Genomic DNA, 20,841 nt, shown 5'->3' with positions numbered 1-20,841 from the left:
GTGTCCATAAAGGTGATCCAGTTGACATAATATATCTGGACTTCCAAAAAGCTTTTGACAAAATTCCTCATGAAAGACTCCTGAGAAAACTTAGCATTCATGGGATAAGGGAACAAGAACATGTGTGGATTGATAACTGGTTGAAGGACAGGAAACAGAGGGTAGGAATAAATTGAAAGTTTTCACAATGGAGGGAAGTAAGAAGTGAGTTCCCTCAGGGATCTCTACTGGGACCGGTGCTTTTTAATTAGTATTAATTAGAAGTAGGAGTAAGCAGCGAGGTGGCCAAATTTGCAGATGATACAAAACTCTTTTGGGTAAGGAAATCCAAAACAGATTGTGAGGAGCTCCAAAAGGATCTCTCCAAACTGGGTTAGTGGGCAACAAAATGGCAACTGTAGTTCAATGTTGGCAAGTGTAAAGTGATGCACATTGGGACGAAAAACCCCAACTTCAAGTATATGTTGATGGGAGCTGAGCTGTTGGTGACTGACCAGGACAGGAATCTTGGGGTCGTGGTGGACAGCTCGTTGAAAGTGTCAACTCAATGTGCAGCAGCTGTGAAAAAGGCCACCTCCAGCCTCAAAGGCAGGATGCCTCTGAGTACCAATTGCAGGGAACTAACAGCAGCAGAGAGGGCATGCCTTCAACTCCTGCCTGTAGGCTTCCAGAGGCATGTGGTAGGGCACTGTGTGAAACAAGATGCTGGACTAGATGGGCCTTGGGCCTGATTCAGCAGGGCTGTTCTTATGGTCATAGTTTCCCTCATGATGCCCCAGATGTTGCTATGGTCTGAGGCATTACAGTGAAAAACCATAACAGTCCCCACTTTTCTCCACAGTGTTGCTAGCTGATGCAATGCTCATGGCCGGAGGTGCAGCTAGGTAATTTTGGACCCTGCACCTAATTGGTTAATGGGGTCCCCCTTTGCAACATAAGCACCCGTGTGTGTGTGTGTGTGTGTGTGTGTGTGTGTGTGGGGAGAGAGAGAGAGAGAGAGAGAGAGAGAGAGAGAGAGAGAGAGAGAGAGAGAGAGAGAGAGAGAGATCTGGCTAATTTCTTCAAATAATGTATAGCAAGCCATGTCTCAGAAGACCATTGTTTTCTGCTTTTCCACCAACAACACCTTACGATAGATCATTAAATAAGCAGATAATGATAAAAATCAATGATGTATATAGCCATGCTAGCTGAGGATAAGCAAGAACATTATATTCCCTTCTATTTTAGCCCCTTGTTATGCTGTTATCCAAATGTCATTGTCACCTTGAAACTTATATGATACCATTATATCATACCACCATGGATATTTCATTCCCCATGTATTTGTGATAACAGTGGCTTATATCATCATTTTTTCTGCAAATATTTAATTGGCAGTGGCAAAGACATCTTCAGTCCTGCCTCTTAGATTAGTCACACCACAATATGCTCAAGGAAAGGTTGAAATATTTTTGAGGTATAGAAATTCTTAATCAGACACTTCCCACTGTCCTGCAGATACCACATTTTTCAAGGACAATCCTGCCACCTACATTAGCTGAATGCACAACTTTTCACACCAGAATATGCTCAAGGAAAAGTTGAAACATTTGGGGAAAAAAATTTTAGAAGAAATTCTGGATCAGACACTTCTCACTGACTTGTAGATACAAATTGTATATGGACAGTCCAGCCACTCTCTTTGTTTGGAGCCCAGAAGTGAAAACTAGCCCCAGAAAAAGCAGTGCAGGGGGTGGGGGAGAAATAAAACACTGAGGCAGGAAGCAGCTCTTCAGCAGATGCAGCTGAGGTGGGGGGGAACTAATATGGAAGCAGAGAGAACCAGTCCCAGCAAGTGGGAAAGAATGCCACCACTTCAGTGGGGAGGAAGGGAAGAAACACAGAAACAAGCATATCTCTACCACCCCAACCCTCAGCAGGCAAATCATAGCCCTTCCTCCACTGCCATGGCATTGCCTTTCTCCTGCCACTCACCAAATCAGTGGTATTCCACCCCCTTGCTGGGGATGGTTCCCTCCGCCACTGTGTTTTTTACCCCAGCTCCACCTGCACCTGCTACAAAATAGCTAAAGTGGCACCACAAGGGCACACATAGGCATGATTGTGTGGCATAATTGGCTGCCCAGCACAGAATGGTACGGCACAGCATGGGTGGGCCAGCAGTAGTGCCACAATGTGTGGGCCACCTAGGAGGAAATTTGGGGCCCCAAGGCCTGCAGGGGGCTGGACTTTGGGCCAGAGGTCCAGGAGGAATTGCACCTCTGTCCATGATATTGTGTGGAAAAACATAGCCACCATCAGAGGTGGACACCAAAGGTAGGTCTGCTCCTTATTTTATATATTAAATGGAGGGAGGGAGGAAGGGAGAGAGAGAGAGAGAGAGAGAAATCCACACTGTTCCAAAAGCAAACAGGGCAATGGGAAATGGCAACCATTTGTCAATAAACAAATGGGAGACACAAAAAACCTGAAACAAAATAGGCAAATACCTGCAACAGCCTTTGGAAAATATAGTCACCCCATTCACATGATTATGAATACTTCGGTACAGCCTCTGACCTGGATATGCATGGTTGTGTGAACCCATTCACACAACCATGTATACCCAAGTCAGAGGCTGTACCCAGGTAAGCTTTTTTGTGTGTGCAAAAGAATCCTGGTGGTGGTTCTTTATCCAGAGAGAACAATTGTCCCTTTTGATTCCAACATAATCACCCCTTCATATATCTATGCTTACCTGGGTACAACCTCTGACCTGCATATGCATGGTTGTGTTAATGGGTTCACACAACCATGCATATCCCGGTCAGAAGCGTTTCCTGGCCACTCAGGAAAAAAATGAGCATTCAAGAGGGCACACAACAACAGAGGAGTTTCCATTGTATCAAGCTGCCTATCCAAAAGAGGGGGATACTCACTGGTTCTGAGCTTCTCTGTAGCCACTGTGCTGCTTCCAATGGTGGCTTCTTCATGGCTGCTAAGGGATGCATCACCACACGTCTGATGCTAGTTCCATTGAGAATTATAGGAGTAGCATCAATAGTGTGACGATCATTCCTTAGTAGCCATGGAGCAGCCCCACCATTGGAAGAAGTGCAGTGGACTGCAGAATGGCTTGGAAATTAGGGATGTGCGTTCGTTTTGGATACAAAACGTTTTGTTGTTTCGGCTGTTTTGGAACTCCATTTTGCAATCACAGAAAGTCTTTCTCCTTCAGTCTCCATTTTGAGTTTTGACATCTGTTTGAATTTCCAGCCCTTCCATCCCGCAGACTGGCCAGCGAAAACATGGGCTGATCTGCTGGCAATTGCCTCCTTATTCCTTTTAAGCAAATTTAAGGGTAAATTTCACCCTCATTGGCTAGTGAGGCAGTGTGAATTTACTCTCATTGGCCAGTGGGGCAGTGTACATTTCATTGTTGTTGCTTCACACTATTGTGTGTAGACCAATTGCATTTCGGGCGGGGGGGGGGTTGTGGATGTGCATGACCTTTGGAAATCTGCCTGATATTTTCCAAAGCTCTGCTGTTGTTGATGTGTGATGTTGATGTTATTTGGGGTGGATTTGAGGCAGAAAGGGGGCTTTGGGGGCAGAAGAGTGGTTCAGGTGGTAGTGCCCCAATGGGTGCCTGCTGTCACACAGATTCCAAAGGAATTGGGAAAGGGCTGGTTTTTAAAGAATTTCTGAAGTTGACATGTCTATGGGGCAGATTGAGGGCAGAAAGGGGACCTGAGGGGCAAAACAGTGGGTTGGGTGGCAGTGCCCTAAGGGGTGCCTGCCACAACCCAGATTCCAAAGGAATAGGGCAAAGAGCTGATTTCTTAGGAATTGTTGAAGTTTACACTTCTTTAAGGTTTCCTCCCCATGGAATAATGGAGGTTTCAGCAGACCCATAACTCCACCTGGGGGGCACTGGGGTGGCTTGGAGCGAGTGGTGATGTAGTGCACATAGAGTGCCAACCACCCTCATGGGTTACTAACCCATGGGGTACTGGGTTTTGTTGTTTCTGGGGTGTTCTGAGTGTAAATTTTCTGGTAGCATATGAGATTTTCAACGACAAACCATGAATCCATTCTCATATGCTACCAGAGAATCTGAATCTACACTCAAAACATCTCGGAAACAATAGAACCCAGTACCCCATGGTTTAGCAACCCATGGGGGTGGTTGGCACCCTATGTGCTCTACACTGCCACTTGCTCTGGGCCACCCTGGTGCCACTCAAATGCAGTTATGGGGCAGGAATTATGGAGGTCCATCATTCCCTATGGGGAAGAACTTTACAGACACCCAAATTCCATTGCATCTTTAAAAATCAGCCCTCTGCCCAATTCCTTTGAAATAATTCTGGCAGTTTCCTTGCCCCCACTGGGGATTTACCACCCACCCTACTCTGCTCTGGGCCACCCCTTTCCCCCTAACATGAACCTATTCTTTTGCTGAAACCTCAATTATTCCCTCTGGGGGAAATCCTATACTACAAAAATTCACCAAAAACCAGCCCTTTGCCCAATTCCTCTGAAATTTGGGTGGTAGTTCCCACCCATTGGGCACTACCACCACCCACTAGTTTTTCCCTGGGGCCATTTTTCAAAATCCAAAAATGTTTTGGATTTGGATTTTGCAATTTCAAACAAAGAACAAGATTGGGGTTTTTCGGATTGGCTGATTTCGAACAAAGAACAAAATGGAGGTGTTTTGGATTCAGGCCAAAAACAAAACAGAAAAACAAACAAAATGCACAACCCTATTGGAAATAGAGAGCACAACCCTCCCTTGTATTGGAAGTTTACTGTGCAGTATGTGGACCACTGAGAAATAAAAAAAATCCAGCAATAGAGAAACTGAAAACAAAACTAAAAAGGCTGTTTTGGCTCAGTTCTAGTTTTAAATAACGAAATGTATGTAACTCTTCTTTCCTGCTAACTTTAGTTTAAAATGATTCTGCCACTTTTAATAAACATTCAACAAACTGATCTTCTTAGGTTTCCAGCTGGAGCAGATTAGAACTAGATTCTTCATTTTTATTCTTGAACAGAAAATTGTACAGGAAAGGCAACTTTCCAAAAGGCAATTGCCTTGTCTCCTAGAGCAAAGAAGCTGAAGAGGCTGGGGAGTTTGAGTTCCAGGTGTCTAGAGGATTGCATTGAAATATTAATTGCCTGGCAATTACCGGCTTCTTTCAGTCCAAGTATATCTTTGATAAATTGTTTGAACATCAGAAGAGGTTTGTCTACCAGCTCAGTGGCTGTAGTACTTGCTAAGAATGCTGTGAAATCTATTAAGCTCTGACTTCGAGAAATAAAGCTCAGATATCCCAGGGGTCAAATTGCCCAATTTGTCCCTGTATAAGGTGGAATGCAAGATAGAACATCTCTTACTTTTCTTTTCTTTTTCTAAAGAGCATCATCTGCTCTGACCCTAAGCTTATGCAGTAATTCCAAATGTGTACTGTGGCATAATAGTGTGCAACAAGATAACTGCTGACTGTTGACATAAAGAGCAAAGATGTACCAGTGCAGCAAGAGAGCAGCCTAGGATAACTTCCCATCTAGCTGCACTGGTGCAACAAGGAAGTGCCAATTTTTGAAATTTTCTCATACCCCAGGAAGCTCTCTGTGCCACCTGAAAATATGTCCCCGAGGTTGAACAACCCCCAGGGACATATTTTTGGGTGGCACAGAGGGCTTCCTGTGGAATGGGAAGGTGTAAAATATTGAGACTTCCTCTACAGCGGTGTAGCTAGTTGGGAAGTTATCCTAGGCTACTATCTTGCTGCACTGGTGAATACTTGCTCTATACATCATCCAGTGTGTCATCAGAAATAAATTTTAAAAGTAAAGGCTTCTATGAGTGCAAATGGAGGGATTTGGTTGCTGCATCTGTCCATAATGTGCATCTATATGAATGTGCCTACTTACTTACTTACTTACTTACTTACTTACTTATTTAATTTCTAGACTGCCCTTACAGAATACCTCAGGGCAGTAAACAAATATCAAAAAACAGTTAAAATAAATCAGTGATTGGGAATAAAGATTTTAAAATCAAATAAATTTCAAAATCAAAAAAATAAAAACAACAACAACAACAACTGCCCAATGGAAGCAAGATCAAGAACCTGGAAGAGAAAGAACCTTACAAATACTTGGGCATTCTCCAGGCTGATAACATCGCACACACTGAAGTTAAAAGAAAAATTGGAAGTGAATACATCAGGAGAGTTAGAAAAATCCTCAAGTCCAAACTCAATGGCGGGAACACCATACAAGCCATAAACACCTGGGCTATGCCTGTTATCAGATACACTGCAGGAATAATAGACTGGACCCAGGCATAGCTAGAGATGCTAGATCGTAAGACCAGGAAAACCATGACCATCAATCATGCTCTGCACCCCCGCAGTGATGTCGATAGGCTATACCTCCCTCGCAGCTCAGGTGGAAGAGGAACGCTGCAAGTCCATCAAACAGTAGGGGAGGAGAAAAGAGGCCTTGAAGAATATATCAAGGACAGTGAAGAAGATGCACTTCAAATGGTCAATAATGTGAAACTATTCAACACCAATGAAACAAAGCAGGCCTACAAGAAAGAACAAGTCAAGAACTGAGCAGAAAAATGGAAAAATAAGCCACTGCATGGTCAATATTTGCACAATATAAGTGGAAAATCAGACATCACCAAGACCTGGCAATGGCTTAAGAATGGCAACTGTAAGAAAGAAACAGAGGGTTTAATAGTGGCTGCACAAGAACAGGCACTAAGAACAAATGCAATAAGAGCAAAAGTCAAAAAATCCACCACAAACAGCAAGTGCCACCTTTGTAAAGAAGCAGATGAAACCGCGGACCACCTAATCAGCTGTTGTAAAAAGATCGCACAGACTGACTACAAACAAAGGCATGACAAAGTAGCAGGGATGATACACTGGAACATCTGCAAAAAATACAAGCTACCTGTAGCCAAAAATTGTTGGGACCATAAAATTGAAAAAGTTGAAGAAAATGAAGATGTAAAAATATTATGGGACTTCCGACTACAAACAGACAAACATCTGCCACACAATACACCAGATATCACTGTAGTCAAGAAGAAAGAAAAACAAGTCAAAATAATCGACATAGCAATACCAGGGGATAGCAGAATAGAAGAAAAAGAAATAGAAAAAATCACCAAATATAAAGATCTACAAATTGAAATTGAAAGGCTGTGGCAGAAGAAGACCAAAATAATCCCAGTGGTAATTGGCGCCTTGGGTGCAGTTCCAAAAGACCTTGAAGACCACCTCAACACCATAGGGGCCACAGAAATCACCTCCAGCCAATTACAAAAAGCAGCTTTACTGGGAACAGCCTTTATTCTGCAATGATATCTATAACAATTGACAATAAAATCCTGGCATCCCAGGTCCTTGGGAAGGACTCGATGTCTGGATAAAACAAACCAGTCAATAACACCTGTCTGACTGTGTAAACAAGAATTAATTACAATAAAGCAGCTAAAAATAAAATAAAACAAAATAATTCTAAACCTTATAAAAACCCGATACATTAAAAACCCTTTAAAACAATTTAATAGTTCCAATCAGTCTTTGTCAGAGACAGATAAAGCTCTTTCACACAATCATATTTAACACAATTTGTTTGCTTGGTTGTTTATTATATTTGTACACCACCCCAAACTTCCATCTCTGGACAATTTACATCAACATAAAAAATGATACATGAATGAAAACTATAAAACAATGTAAAACCACAAGTCTAGTTAAAGCATTATGAATAAATGTGAATAAATGACACCATTCACCCAAGTGGACAGGTGGGTGAGTGGTGGGGGAGGTTGCTGCAACTCACCTTCCCCCCAGACGATAACTGAAATGCCCCCCAGATGATTACACTGATTTCCCCAGATGATGGAATCCCCCCAGAGTTCTCCAACTCCCTTCCACCCAGACAATGCCACCTTCCCCCCAGATAGTCACACGGATTGCACTAACAGCTTATCTGTGCTGTATCATGTAGTGCAGAGCTCTAGAAGCCAGGACCACACTTTTGGCCACTGGATATCCCATGCACTGCATCATGAGCATGGTGCATTGATGGGATCCCCCATCAGAAGGGCAATCTAGGTGCTCATCTCTGTGTCTCCTCAGCCATGCAGCCTGAGGAGACACATGATCCTGGCAGCTGGGTTAATTTAGCACTTGCTCCCTTAACCTCAGCTAAGAGCTGTGCTTAGGAGCAGGGTTAGGCTGGGCATTAGTGCTGAGATCCATGCGAATCCTAGCACTCCCCATGAGCAGCTTAGCCAAGGCTTGACTACTCGTAAGAATAGCCTCGATATGTCTAAATAGTTTTTAAAAGTTTCCAGAGATGGGGACGCTCTTATTTCAGCAGGGAGCACATTCCAGAGTCTTAGGGCAGCAACAGAGAAGGTCTGTCCCTGTATAGCCACTAGATGATTGTGTGGCCACTAGATCTGGTGGCAACCGCAGATGCACCTCTCTGGATGATCTCTATAGGCAATGGGACTCAAAGTGAAGAAGGTGTTCTCTTAAATACCCTGGGCCTGAGCTTCTTAGGGCTTTATAGTTTATAACCAATGCCTTGTATTTTCCCCAGAAACATATTTGTAGCCAATGTAGTTCTTTTAGTAGAGGAGTAATATGGACTCTTTGAGGTGACCCAGAAAGCATCCTGGCCTGGCTGCTACATTCTGTACCAACTGTAGTTTCTGGACTATGTGCAAAGGTGGCCCCACATTGAGTGCATTGCAGTAGTCAAGCCTATGTTACCAGCATATCTACTACAGCTCTGAGGTCGATGGGGGTGGGCTGGAGGGGAGGCATGATCTACCCCATGCCTCTCACACCAAACCCTGGTTTGAGTTTACTTACCCAACCTCCACACAATTGGACTGCTGTATGCTCTGGGAGTGGAGGAAAAAACGAGGTGGGGTCTCCAGGATCCCACAATGCATTGCAGGAGCAGTGGAGAAACAGTCTTCAGTATTGCAGCAGCTCTGCTCTGCCTGGCCCTGATTTACACAGGACTCTATGGTCTTGACAGCCACCAAAATCTGGAGATGCTTAAAAAACAAGTTTCCACATGCAGACTACCAAACACTGAGGTAGGAGAAGAGTTGTTTCCCTCCTACATTGGTTTGAATTCTGGTAACAAAGTCAGGTTACCCAGGTCTGAACAGGGCGGGTGTAAGTAAGGGTATCCTGCAGGCGCAGACCAACCTGGAAACGCTGGGTTTTCTCTCTACAACCCAGCTTTTCTGGTCATGAGAACAAGCTCATAATTTAGCCGCATCTTTATTTGAGTATGGCTGGAGTCAGTCCATCTGGTGTAGTCAGCGTGGTGTAGTGGTTAGTGTGCTGGACTAGGACTGGGGAGACCCGAGTTCAAATCCCCATTCAGCCATGATACTTGCTGGGTGATTCTGGGCCAGTCAGTTCTCTCTCAGTCAGTTCTCTCTCAGCCTAACCTACTTCACAGGGTTGTTATGAGGAGAAACCGAAGTATGTAGTACACTGTTCTGGGCTCCTTGGAGGAAAAGCGGGATATTAAATGTAAAAATGATAATAAAATAATAATAATCTGTCTATACTATCAGTGGCTCTCTAGGGTTTCAGATTGGGGTCTTTCCCAGGCACACCTGGAGATACCAGTGATTGAAACTGGGATTTTATGTCAAGCTCTGCCATGGTAGAGAATCTTGGCTTCATGCATGGCAGCAGATCATCAGACAGCCTTGGGCAGCCAACCCCATCCACAGCTAACTTCAGCTAGAAAATCTCAGGTCCTTTTGCCTTTGCTGTGTTCTCTTCCAACGGTTTCTCCCAAACAAAATTATTTGTATCCGCTCCTGAACTGGAGAAGCATTACTTCCCCAAGTTCTGATGGGTACCTCATGCAGAAACAGAGAACGATAAAGGGAACATCTCCTAGGCATTAGCTTCCATTACGAAGCATCAAGCAAAGGCTTGTAAAGATTCATCTGCTATTAAAGGAACGATTGATACCAGTCTGCCCACATTCAGACGTGGCAACCCACAAGGAAGTTTGAGAATGGGAGAATAATAGGGGAAATTCCATTCTATATATATTTTACAAACGGTGAAGTTCAACTCTCAAACATTTCCTCCAAACTAGAAAGCAAAACCACTCTGAAGGCAGCTCCGATTTGGGGCCTTAATCACTGCTTTAAATGGGAAAGGTCAAAAGGGATTTTTCATGCTAGTGCCAGACAACACAAAGCACTATTTCTGCTGACCACTTGAGAGCCTGTCATTCTTTAAAGATTCACATGGAAAACTAAATTATAAGAAAATGGAGTTGGTTGATAGATAATGTACCAGCTGTCATCCTGAAGAGTTTTATGTACTTATAGGGAAAGATGGTTTTGGCTCATGGCAGCTTTTCACCAGATTATGACTGATCAGCTTTGATGTTTATGTCTAAATAGATTTTGAGGAACATGTCATGAACTCTCACAATGGCAAGGAAAGCTCCGGAACAACATTCATAATAAATCTGCCCCCAATCTCATTTCCATTTTCTGTCAGTGACTAATAGATTCCTTGCATTAATGGAAGCAGCACCATATCATAAGGGGGGAAGATTGAACCAGGGCTCAGTCTGCAAAAGATAGCTTTACTTGAGAAGGAAAATTTGGGTAGTGGATATGTTGATCATGTAAAGGATTAAGGCTCCCAGCCAGCTTTGAAATGCCTTCCTCGTGGAACTTTGCTTGGTGCTGAAGCTGACAAATACCAGCAACCATTCAAGACTATTTTAAACTTTGCACCAGACCTTCTAATTTCTTATTATACTTATTTTAATCATTTTTATTGATTTGATTTTTTAAAAAAATGAGTAAACCATTTTTGCAGTCTTTGGACACTATATATATATTTGCAGACATCCAAAAAAACAATGGTGTCTTTGTGCAATGAACCAAGTATACAATGAACAAAGCTTCACTCATGCAATAATGTTAGAAACATAGGAACATAGGATGCTGCCTTATACCAAGTCAGACCATTGGTCCTTCTAGCTCAGTATTGACTATACAGACTGGCAGCAGCTTCTCCAAGGCTGCAGGCAGGAGTCTCTCCCAGCCCTATCTTGGATATGCCAGGGAGTGAACTTGGAACCTTCTGCATGCATACATGCAAATGCTCTTCCCAGAGTGGCCCCATCCCCTTAGGGGAATAGCTTACAGTGCTCACACATGTAGTCCCCCATTCAAATGCAAACCAGGGTGGACACTGCTTAGCAAAGGAAAACTGCTTAGCAAAAATTCATGCTTGCTACTACAAGACCAGCTCTCCTCACCAGACTGTGTTGCAGAGCTGTGAGAAGCTGTGATGCTCTGTGAAGTGCAACTGCTAGCAGAAGAGCTTCTCCAGGTCATATACAAGGCTGTGCCACAAGTGCTGTGCAACTTGTCAATATCGTCTGCTACCACTAGGACCAGTCTCAGACAGACAGTCATTTTTTGTACAACATCCTTGAGCTGCATCCTAAAGCTAGCACGATAGCTTGCATTCCAGAGCACGTCTCTGGAATGCAAGCTTCCAACATAGTAGAACTCACCTGCACAACAACCACATTGTCTTTCCACAATTGAACCATTGGTCGGGATGCCAGCTTCATAATTTTCAGGCATTTGTTTGTTTCTTCCGAAAAGAACCTTATTCCTTTTCCCCACTTGGCATGCAGTCACTGCAGCATGACAGGCTATTATTGGGACCAGAACGCTAGTGCACCCTCCCCTTCTGAGAGAGAGACGCATCCCAGTGGTGCTCCACCCTCAGTTCTGAATGCAACAAAAAACAACAACAACAATTTATATACTGCTAAAAGTTTCCGAAGCAGTTAAAATAGAGAATTAATAATAAAGACAGATCCTTCCTGTCCCCAAATGGCTCACAATCTAAAAAGAAATATAAGACAGACACCAGCAACAGTCACTGTAGGTACTGTGCTGTGGGTCGATAGGGCCAGTTCCTCTCCGTCTGCTAAATAAAGAGAATCACTATGTCAAAAAGATGCCTCTTTGCCCAGTTAGCAGGGGCTTTTAAAAAATGGGGGAGGGTGTGCTGAAAAAAGCCCCAGGATTTTTCAGTGGGGGGGGGGCTTCCCCCCATTTCCCCAGGTTTTTTCCAGGCCTTCACATCCAATTATGATAAGCTCCCTTTCCCTGAGAAGCACTTTGTGTTACCTATAATTTGGGGTGGTGCAGACTGCTTCCATGGAAACGAAGCATCATGATGCATGCATCATTCCTAGTACAGGTTGAGTATCCCTTATCCAGACTGCTTGGGACCAGAAGTGTTCCAGATTTGGGATTTTTCCGGATTTTGGAATATTTGCATAATGAGATATTTTGGGCATGGGATCCAGAGTGCCAAAACAGACATCAACAGAGCAGGTGCCAAACTGATCAAGGAGTGGAGTTCCTTCTAGCGCCAAAGCAAGAACATCAAAAGCATTAAAAAGATTCACAATAAAAAGAGAGGCACAACTAGAGAGAATTACAGACAAAAACCCTCTCACTAACAGCCTTCTGAAATAAGTAAGATTTGACTGCATGTTTAAAAGCAGCAAAATTGGGAATCTGCGAGCGAGTGAGCTGAGGCGTTTTGTTTTTGTCATGGCATGGTTTCTGGATTTTGGAGCATTCCGGATTTTGGATGTCCGGATAAGAGATACTCAACTTGTAATGTAACTTTGCTTGTTCACATCACAGGCAGGCCTCTGTAGCCTTGTGAGGATGGGCTGTGCTCAGTTCAATAAAGCTTTCTTTAAAGAAGATGCAGTCAGTCTAAGGGGCAGAGAAAATAAACATTATCTGGTTACAGGAATGAATAAATGGAGCTCCTGAAGAAAGGATTTAGCCAGAGACACTTTGGGGAATATAGCATTTCTTCTTCACAGTAAACAGTTTCCTAGCGCCTGCTGGAGTCCTGTTCTCTCACGTTTCCTCTACTAATTGGTCCTGCCCACCAGCTTTTCCTTCTCTACAGAAAAAGCACCAGAATATCAACCTAGAATTCTGTGATCCATAGGGATAGCAGAAATGTGCATTCCTTTCCCTGACAGCTTGTAAAAGCTGCATTTTTTCTTTCCATTCCATCCGTTGCTCAAGTGTACGGTAAATGGTTATTCTGGCTGCATTATCATTGAAATCAGATAATTATGTTAAGAGATAAGTCAAGCTATCTGCAAATAATGAGATAAGCCTGTATATAATTAGCCTGCCTTTGTAACAAAACACAGAAATTTTGTGATTTGATAAAGTATAGGCACAGCACAGCTTTGAAAGAAACAAGTGGAAAGGAAAAACAGGGTTTATGCAGAGCTCCATGGTAACACACCAAACTCAATATTATGATAGTACTGTGCATTCTACAGCTCTCTGCAGTTAATGTATGTGGGAACCTGCAGTGGGAACTTGCTCCAAGGTTTTTATTTCATTAGCAATTGCTGACCTAACATACAAATCCAAACACATTTAATTGGGAGATATTACTGGTTATGGGTAAAGATCCACTGGTAGTGGGTGTGTTTAGGGTCAAAGACTCATAATATAACCTTCCTTGTTCCATGAACCCTTGCAATTAAATGTCATCAACATCTAGGGGTGTGCACAGAACTGGCTGGTCCGTTTTGGTTCAAGTCCGAACCAGACCCGAACCAGACCAGGCAAGTTCTGTCCAGCACCCCCTTGAACCCCTCCCAGGCTTCGATCCTGTCTGGCGGGGAGGGAGGGGTCATGAGTTAAAACATTTTTAATTTTTTTAACTTACCCCTCTGGGTGAGTTGTCCGAGGGGGCAGGGGACCCCTCGTAGGTTCCCTCTCCCCAAACCAGCCTCCCTTACTTCAGAAATCAGCTATTTGGTTGTTCTTCGACCAATTTTCGGCTTTCCCTCCTTGGTGTGGCAGCCATTTTGGAGGCCGCCATGCCTACGCAATGGGCCTCTGTGTGGCCTGGCATAAGTTGTTTGTTTTTTAATTTTTTTTTTAAAAAAAATTAAAAACCTTATGGACCTCCGGGGAGCAGGAGTAGCAGCAGCAGTTGACCTGGCTCTTCCTCCCTTCAGGACGCTGACAGGCTCGGGCCTGTCTCTCACCTGTCTGCCTCCCTCCACCATGGCCTCTGTAGCTCCGAGCAGCAGTAGACCCATCCTTGCTGCTGCCATGACCACTCGTTCCCCTCAGGCTGCTGACAGGCCCAGGCCCATCCCTTGCCCTTCCTTCTTTCTCTCTTCCACTCCTTTCTCTCTTCCCTTCCTTCCTTCCTTCCTTCCTTCCTTTTTCTTTCTTTCTTTCTTTTTCTTTCTTTCTCTCTCCCTTCCTGAGAGAGAATATCTCTCATGAATATCTTGTTCATCCTGTTTCCTCATCTAATTTTCACAGTGGCAGCCTCCTTCTCCTGAACAGGCTATTTCCTACCTCACAACCCCTCTCTTTGCAGACCCCTGCCCACTATCATTTTAGATAGATAGATAGATAGATAGATAGATAGATAGATAGATAGATAGATAGATTCTTCTGTCCTCTGCAATCTTCCCACCATTAACAGCTGCATTCCAACGGACCTTAACCATCACAGGCTCCTCTTCCCTATCTGCACATGGAATTTCCACTGCCCAAACACGACAGTGTTCCTGCTCTGTTACCTTTGATTGATAAAGCACTGTGCGGGTGGGGCTTGCCACACACCATTTGCCATCAACTACCTAAGGTAGGGGTGTGTGTGTGTGTGTGTGTGTGCGCGCACACACACACACAGAGTTCTTTTAAAGGCATTGATTTTTGATAGGTAAGCTATTTCTTAAACACAGGCCACATTCACATGTAACACAAAACCAGAATTAAATGGGGCAGGGTTTGGAATTGTGAATGTCCAAATGCATGTCCAAGTACTTGCCTCACCCCATTTCTCTGATCTCATAAAGCAGTTGCTTGGCAACAGGGATGCTACCATGTCCCATCCAAAGCTTGTAAGCCTGTCAGATGGAAAAGTCACATGGGGGGATGCCCTATTCTATTCTGTTCCTTGTTTTCCCATCCTGGCAATCATAAGGAAAACAGGACAGGATGGCAAGACTGGCATTATGTGCTTTGGTCTTTGAAAATGAAGCGATAAAGATGTATGTTCATAGGCATATGGAGTCACGGTGGCACCATAAACCGGGCAACCCGATTAGATCACTGGGAAGGTAGCATAAGGCAAGGTGGGCATACCCAGGGTTGGGTTTAAAAGGCAGCCCCACCCAGGAATTCTTGAATGGCTCAGGTCTATTTTTTATTCAATGATGCTGGGGAAGGGCAGTTCAGCCCCTTCCCCTTGGGTAAACATGTGCGGTCCCTAGGCTTACTCATGAGAAGAACTGTCCAGCAGGAGCAGCATTGCCTCCAATGAGAGGAGTGATTCTACATATGTGATGACGAGAGATGGTGCTCCTGAGTGGACTGTGCTCTCATGAGAGTGGAAGGCCATGGAGATACCCATTTACAGCTCATGAGAAGAACTGTCTGGGTGGACAGGGGGATTGGGCTGGATCACTACTAATGTGTGACTTCTCCCATGGACCACTCTCTCATGAAAGTGTTAGACCACAGAGACGTGAATGTGGGCTGGATGGCAGATGCTGCCAGCCTGGTTGCTCCACACAAGCAAGCTGCAGAGATGGGTACCCCAGCAATACCTCTCCCAGTTTTGGCAACTGCCACGAGGAAGCAGTCCAAGTGGAACCTCTGCCAGTCCAGTTGCCCATTGGGACATATACATGGTTATTTATACCTGGCACACCAATCCCACCTCCTGGGGTTGCTGGAAATCAGGGCTCTTGTCATTCCCCGCATCAGCCAATATGCATACACTGCAACACTAGTCCAAACCCTAGAAATCAGAATGAGAGTTAAGATCTGTCCTTAGTCCTGGTGTTTCCCCAGTCTGCCCACCCAACAACACCGACACATGGAGCATCAGATTCTCCTTTGGGTGTGTCAAAGGCTTCACTGGAGAGGAGGGGGTCACTGTGCAAAAGTTCTGTCATTAACCAGAGAGAACAGGGACCCCACATAAACGGGGGGCCCTTTTTCTGATGGCTCAACTCATGAGCATTCAGTCTGACATATGACAAAAGGTTTTTTAGCCTAAAGTCCTCCCCAGTGGACTGGCTCTCCCATGAGAGCATTAATCCCTGGGCAGCAAGCCAACATGGGGTCACAAGTATGGTTTGGTCTCTATGGACAGCTTTGCCCGGGTGAGCCATCACAAGAGCTTCCTTGGTCACAGTGGGCCAGACCCCAGGATCCTTTGCCCTCTCTCATATACATATCTCCCTCCAAGGAAGTCATCATGATCCCTTCCCAGAGTAACAGAAAAAAATAGTGCCCCTCAGCATCCCCTCGCTGCCAGACATTGTGCTTGTGTGAGACTGTTTTGTTGTGGGCTCTTAAGAGGGTGGTGGTGCAACTGTGGTCAGATGAAGGACTTGCATGTCATTTAAAGGGATTTAAATGCCCTTTCCTTGCCAATGGTGGGCAAACCATTTGGAAAAGACACAATTGTGCTCAGCACACCCCTTGAAGATTGTGGCCAATTGCTGCCACCTCGCGGATGTGCTGACGCCTTGCCCACAGTTTGGTGATGCGAGTGCTATGGAACTTGCTGGGGTGCAGACTCAGCTGGCCAGGAAGAGGGTGGGGCTCCCCTGCCCTGAAAACAGAGGTTCGCAGGCTGCAGTTGGATGAATGTCTACAATGCGATTCACAGTTAGGATAATTAACTGTGGGTTCAGCAACCTCTGGTTTCACATTATGTGCGAATGCAGCCTCACACTTATGTTCACAAAATCACAGGTGCAAAGGATATTTTAAGAAACCATTTCATAGAGTTCATAAGTTCAGCTAGTCATAAGTACAGAGTAATTGGCCTACTAGGTGGGACCTATTCTCAAGGATTTTTAATAAGAATGAAAATTCTGCCTAGTAAGCTAATTACTCTTATACAAAAGGAGCTCCCTATTAAGATAATGTATCAGACCACAACTGGTTTTTAGCTAAGCGGAACTCTTAATAGCGTCTCCTTTGATTTTAATTTATAACAAAATATTATATTACACTAAAAGTTAGTAGAGAGCAGTGTTTCTTTCAAAAAAATGAAAACCTTTGTAATGCATTACAGTTATAATCTAGCTGTAATCTCTACTTTTCATTACATTTTGCATTTATACAGCTGCTACCACAACTTGCTTTTAAGGAATTTCAGTGCTACAATTTTGGCATACACAGCCATTGTGAAGGCTGCCATTAGCCCAGATCACCAGGGCTAATTTGGACTAACAAAGAACAATGCCTTAGCTTTTTTCATATCAAGCTCATCGTGACCCATACATACACTTCTTACTGAAAATGATATGCTGGCCTTGGGCCGAAATAAACAAATACATACATACATACTGAAAATGATGTGCCAATGTGTCTTAAAGGTCAGATGTGATGGAGCAGAAATGCCAAAAGGTGTTTAGTATCCTAGAAGGATTCTAGAACAGATAGCTCTACCCACACATTGAGGCTATTCACACATGCATGCAAAGCCCAGTTTTGCATGCGTGTGTGTACCACTGGCATTGGGCCGATCATAGCAACAACACGGCAGGCAAACCCACCTATGAAGCCTCCCTTTAAAACAAGTTTAAGGGATCGAGTGTTCCCTTAACCTTGTTTTTATAATTGTCTGTCAGCCACGGCTGCAAGTAGGGTAGGGTAGGGTAGGGTAGGGTAGGGTAGGGTAGGGTAGGGAGAATCCCTATAATGCACTGCACACGCATGCACAAGGTGCATTATTAGAACTCTGGGGGCAGGGTGACACTTCCCAGCACCCCAACCCTCGGAGCTCCAGCAGCAGTCAGTGATCTGCCCACCCAGGGAAGGTGGAATGATAATCTGCGGGGAGGTAAGTTCTAGAGCTTCCTCTCCGCAAACCCTGTAGTCCTTTCTCAATGCTCATGAGAAAAGGCTCATTGCATAGCAGCATGGTCAGATATTAGATGTACATTAATATATACTAGGGAATATTTTGTTCTACACTGTCTCAAGAGTGCACTGAAAATCCAAGTAGATTTAATTTACATTAGCATTAGTTCAATTTTCAATTACTTACATGAATTAATTAGGCACGTTGCTTGATTTGTTTTTCAAGCTAGTGTGTCTTTAACCTGTATTTCCCCCATTTTTTCCTAACCTTATCTGCAGTGTACCAGGGGGTTGGGGGAACACATTCTATACTATTTCAGGCTCTTTTATTTAAGTGTCTGTGATGAGATGTTGGAATGATAGGATGCAAATTTACTGTAACTAATGTTTCTGCATTTCTAGTAACTCAGCGGCAATTAGTCTGAAACAATTAGAGTGCACATTGCCATCCAAAAGGAATCAGATATCAAGCATGGAGAATGTGCAAATTTTACTCAAAATCCTGTGTTTTACTTTTATTTGGGCAGTTCTTCCTTAAGGGAATATAAAAGAGATATAGATTAGACATCCCCTCCATGTACTTTATGAAAATTCCTATTTAATTTCCCTCTTCAAAGCTAAGAAAATGTGTCCCTTTCTCTAAGAGTGCTTTTTATTCCTCTGTATTACGGAATTACTGAATTAGATCCTACCTCCCTGCATAATTACTAGCCCATTTATAATATTTCATTCTTGGGCAAAATACTTTATGCAAAGTACTAGTAGCTACTCAGTTCCAAGTGGTTTTGGATGATACTGATGATCTAGATCCATTTCAATATGATTGCAACCTAGTTTTGAGACTAAAGTTGCTTAGATTGCTCTGGCGGAAGATCTATGCTGAAAACAAGATAGGAGAAACATGTCCATGTCAATTCTGTTAGACCTCCCAGAGAATCCTATTGGGATGGAGCTTGAGGGAACCTTTTGGTGGTGCTTCTGGTCTTTATAGGGTTGGTTCCAGAATGTGGAACTGGGGGGATTCTGCTTGATACCCCGGCCGTTGGCATATGGGATCTCACAATTATTATTTTATTTATTTTAAAATTTTATATTCAACATTTCCTCCCCCAAAGAAATCCAAGGTGACTTACAGGCCCAAGCATTTAAAAACAATAGATAACAATAAAGAAGACAATAGCACCAGATATTCCATCTGGTGGTGTTCCCTCTTGCCTCCCATTCTGTTCAATATCTATATGAAACAACTGTGAGAAATCAACTGAAGATTTGAGATACAAATTACACTCAACTCTCTTTCTTATCATACTCCAGAGCAGCCCATTCATTACCTTTAAAGCTCTAGACCAGGGATTCTCAACCTTGGGTCCCCAGATGTTATTGGACTTCAACTCCCATAATTCTCAACCAAAGGCCACTGGGGCTGGGGATTATGGGAGTTGAAGTCCAAAAACATCTGGGGACCCAACGTTGAGAATCCCTGCTCTAGACTATGGTTTGGCACCTGGATCTGGATATTTAAAGGACTGCCTCCTACCATTTGAACCCATCCATTCTCTTGGATCACTGGGAAAGACCCTTCTGTGTTTCCCACCACCATCAGAGGTTTGGTTGGTGGAGCCTCAGGAGAGGGCCATTTCTCTAATGATGCCTAGGTTGTAAAACTCCTTGCCCCTACCCCATATGGTTCCCAACCATGCGGCTGAAAACTTGATTAATTCAACACACCTATGGCCTGGTTGTTGCCTGTTCTGCTGTTCCCTTATTAATCCTTCTGTCTTTTCCTTACCTGCTATTTATTTTTCAAAACCATATTTGATTACTATTTAAATATTTTGCGTATAAATAAGCTGCTTTGGGCATGTCAAAAGCAGGTTAGGAAATTTGTTCAGAAAATTGTATATACATGTTTTATAGTACTATATGTGGAGCTTTAACAGCCAAACTGGGGCCACATTTTAGTTTACAGTTTACAGTTTTTAGAGGTTTTTATCTGTATTTTAAATTGTTTTAATTGCCAGGGACTTACAAATGGGGTGGTATAAAATGTGCTAAATAAGTAAATAAATAAAATCACATCAGTCCAGTTTAACCAGATGCAACAAAAACGGAAGTGCCATCTGTTTGGGGTCAAATCAGGCCAATTTGATTCAGCCATAATTTGGCTCTTGAAGCTTCACTTGAGCGCTTCCCTCTTCCCCTTTCGTAACCCCTGTAGTTACTTACCAGGCAGGAGACAGAACAGGCTTAGTTTTGTTTTTCACTCCTAGCAACAAGAGAGCAGTCTGAAGTGGAGGATTCACTTATAAAAGATTTCCAGAAGAGGTCCCCTCCTTTCTTTCCCTGTAGTCCTGGGAACGGTGCTGAGTATCTTGGGAACTGTAGTCTTTCAGGGGCTACTGCAATAAATTCCATTTACCTAAATGATATATTTAATATGCTACTATGAAAAATATCTACACAAAGTTGAACAAACAGCCTGAGATTTGATCATACAAAACTGCAAAATTTGCTTTTATAGTTAAAAAAAAAATAGCAGGTGTCATTTGTAATTAGTTGAACCCAACGTCAGACAAAAATTTTCATAGCTTCCTCCTAATAATTAACAATGGAGACTGATTGTTTCCTTTGTGAAAGATAGACTATTCTTTCATCCAAATGCAAGAGAACAGTTATGTGTTCTCATTTCTTCCTTCTTCGCAATTTGAAGCTTATTGACATGTTTTTGCAACATCTAGGCTTTTAGTCAATATTGTTTTCAAGAACTGCTATTGTGTTGTTTTTTTTAATGTGATGAAATATATGCACACTTGAGACCATATGTATTCTTCTAT

At 43.3% G+C, this 20,841-nt stretch overlaps 1 long non-coding RNA gene across 2 annotated transcripts in view; it reads right to left on the bottom strand.

Moving 5' to 3' along the window:
• The window catches only part of LOC128346381 (uncharacterized), a 140,639-nt gene extending 120,320 nt beyond the window's left edge, over positions 1–20,319 (bottom strand). For both annotated transcript variants that reach the window (XR_008316938.1, XR_008316936.1), the window contains exon 1: positions 20,234–20,319. This is a non-coding gene — a long non-coding RNA (uncharacterized LOC128346381). The remainder of the gene's footprint in view (positions 1–20,233) is intronic.
• Between the last annotated feature and the right edge of the window lie 522 nt (positions 20,320–20,841).

Source organism: Hemicordylus capensis, chromosome 2 (assembly GCF_027244095.1).
Source record: "Hemicordylus capensis ecotype Gifberg chromosome 2, rHemCap1.1.pri, whole genome shotgun sequence".
Taxonomy (NCBI): Eukaryota; Metazoa; Chordata; class Lepidosauria; order Squamata; family Cordylidae; genus Hemicordylus; species Hemicordylus capensis.
The sequence above is the reverse complement of the archived record's forward strand: the minus strand, read 5'-3'. Positions and strand labels throughout refer to the sequence as shown.